Genomic DNA, 2777 nt, shown 5'->3' with positions numbered 1-2777 from the left:
TTCCAATAAAATAAAAAGATACCTTATTTTCCTCACATTTAGTAAGGTAGAAATTTAATATTATTTAACATTTGATTTCAATTATTTGAAGAAATATTTAAATGATCTTCCCTGGTGGCTAAGCCATAAAGAATCCACTTGCCAGTGTAGGAAATACGGGCTAAATCCCTGGATAAAGAAGATCTCCTGGAGGAGGAAATAGTAATCCACTCCATGGCAGTGGAGCCTCTTGGGCTACCATTCATGGGGTTGCAGAGTCAGACAACACTGAGCAACTAAACAGTAACAATAACAACCCCCAAATTGCAGGGAACAAAAAATGATCGTATACAGCAGACAATATTTAGGGGGTGAACCAGGAACCAATATGCTGGTTGCTCAGTCTCTTAATGGTTGCCTTCATTTCCTGATTCCTCAGAGTATAAATAATTGGATTAAGGAGAGGAGTGATGACAGAGTACAACATAGACAGAAATTTATCTACAGAGTAACTATTAAATGGGAAAGCATAGATGAAGATGGCAGGGCCAAAGAAGAGAGTGACGACAGTGATGTGAGCAGACAGTGTAGACAGAGCCTCAGAGGGTGCACTGGAGGAGTGCTGCCAGATGGTGAGCAGCATGGCCACGTAAGATACGAGCAAGAGAATGAAGCAGATCAGGGCAAGAGCCCACTGTTCACGATCACCAAGAGCTCCAGGATGCAAGGATCAGTGCAGGCAAGCTTGATGACCAGGGGGAAGTCGCAAAAAAAGCTGTCCAATACATTGGGACCGCAGAAAGGCAAACCCACCGTAAAAACCATCTGGCTTGTAGTATGGATAAGCCCAATCACCCATGAGAGCAGTAGAAGCCCAATGAGCACCCTGTGACTCATGATGGTCTTGTAGTGCAAGGGTTTGCATGTGGCAACATACCTGTCAATGGCCATAGCTATCAGAAGAGACATCTCTCCACCCCCAAAGAAGTGCATAAAGAACATCTGGATCAGGCAGCCCCACCAGGAGATGGTCTTGTGTTTTCTGAGGAAGTCTGAAGTCACTTTGGGAATTGCAGCAGAAGAAAGACATACATCAAAAAATGATAAATTTGCCAGGAAGAAATACATGGGGGAGTGAAGATGGTTATCAACTATCACAGAGATGACAGTGAGGAGGTTTCCTACTAGGACGGCGACATAGACCAGCAAAGAGGTTGCAAAAAAGAATATTTGAGTTTCTTGAGAAGTAGAAAGTCCCACCAAAATGAACTCAGAAACACTTGATCTGTTATTCAGCAGATCCATTCATCCTTCTGCAGAAGCTGTCTGAAAAGGGAAAACAAAGAGGGTGTGATAGGAAGTAACAGATCAGGGAACTTAATATTTACTTAAGCATTTTGCCTTTTATTCAGAGTAATGACAGTTTGGCAGTAGGACTGCTTTTTAGGTTATTAGCAGTTGGAGATATTTCATAGGACCATGAGACCGTAAAAAGGTGATGATTATGGACCAAGTTAAATCAAATTTTCTGATGGTTAGTGCAAAGCAAGTTCAGTTAGACACAGAAAACTTGTCTCCTTTCATGTTCAACTCCAGATCACACTGTGTAGAAACACTTAAACTATTAGAGTGACAAAGGAGAGTTTTCAAAATCTCCTGGAGGTAGATTTTTATCTTTTGTGAATCTCAAGAAGTACATTATGATATCCTCAGTATTCAGTAATAAGTTTACTTTACTAAAAAAGATATTATGAAGACCAATTCAAGCCTAAAGCAGCATGAAGAAAATAAATAATAAAAATTATAGCAAAAATTAAATGTAGAATTCAGAGAAAGATAACAAAAGAAACCAGTGAAACCAAGACCTGGTTGTTAAAAAAAAATGAATTAAAGCAATGATACTCTAGATAGGCTAAGAAGAAAAGAGAAGATGCAATTTAGAAAAATCAGAAATGAAGGAGAATTCGTCACTACTGGTCTACTCATCCCATAAACATTATGAGGATAGTAAATAACTCTATAAAATAAATAAAAAATTATTGCCAAAATCACATTAGGTGCATTATGCTTCCCGAAGTAGATTGATTAAAGACATGTATTGTTGATAGACAGTTAAGTATTGAGACAGCTCCGTGGTTTACTGAGATCAAACCCTATTCATTTACACCTGAAACACCAGATTAACTCTCAAAAGGGCAGATACTCATTTCACCTATTTTCCTAAATCTTCCCTTTATGTGGCTATGTAAATAAGTTTATTCCATCTGTGCATTCTTACCCTGCATGCTACATACTGTCACTTCAGTTGTGTTCAACTCTGTGCGACTCTGTGGACGGTAGCCTGCCAGGCAAGAATACTGTGGGTTGCTTTGCCTTCCTCCAGAGGTTCTTTCTGACCCAGGGATATCAGTTGCATCTCCTACATTGGCAAGTGAGTGTTGCAAAATCCGTGACCGATTTTACCTGATATTTGCTTTTTAACTCACATATTTTCATAAATACAATGAGTATGTAGAAATACCAAAAATACTGTTACTAAGACCATGAGCTAGTGATGTAACCAAGGTAGTCCTGTTCAACTTTTCACTCAAAGAGATGTAAGAAGCAGGGTGACTGAATTGTTTACCATTGTGCATCTAAACAAACAAACTAAAAGTATGATGAACTGTTCGAACAGAGTAGTATCTTTGGATAGTTACTTCTCACCTTTGGACCTATTTCCTCTCGTTGATTTTCTTGTTTCCTTTAACCTTTAACTTTGTCAAGGATAGATAGAAGTCATAGATATTGTGGTGCTG

General features: G+C 38.9%; 1 pseudogene; it reads right to left on the bottom strand.

Annotated features, from left to right (window-relative positions):
* Nucleotides 1–343: 343 nt before the first annotated feature.
* LOC148776557 (olfactory receptor 4K13-like) lies at nucleotides 344–1284 on the bottom strand (annotated as a pseudogene).
* Between the last annotated feature and the right edge of the window lie 1493 nt (nucleotides 1285–2777).

Source organism: Moschus berezovskii, chromosome 9, assembly GCF_049115385.1.
Source record: "Moschus berezovskii isolate FMDL1 chromosome 9, NW_MosBer_1.0, whole genome shotgun sequence".
Taxonomy (NCBI): Eukaryota; Metazoa; Chordata; class Mammalia; order Artiodactyla; family Moschidae; genus Moschus; species Moschus berezovskii.
Note: the sequence above shows the minus strand (reverse complement) of the source record. Positions and strands in the feature narration are given on the sequence as shown.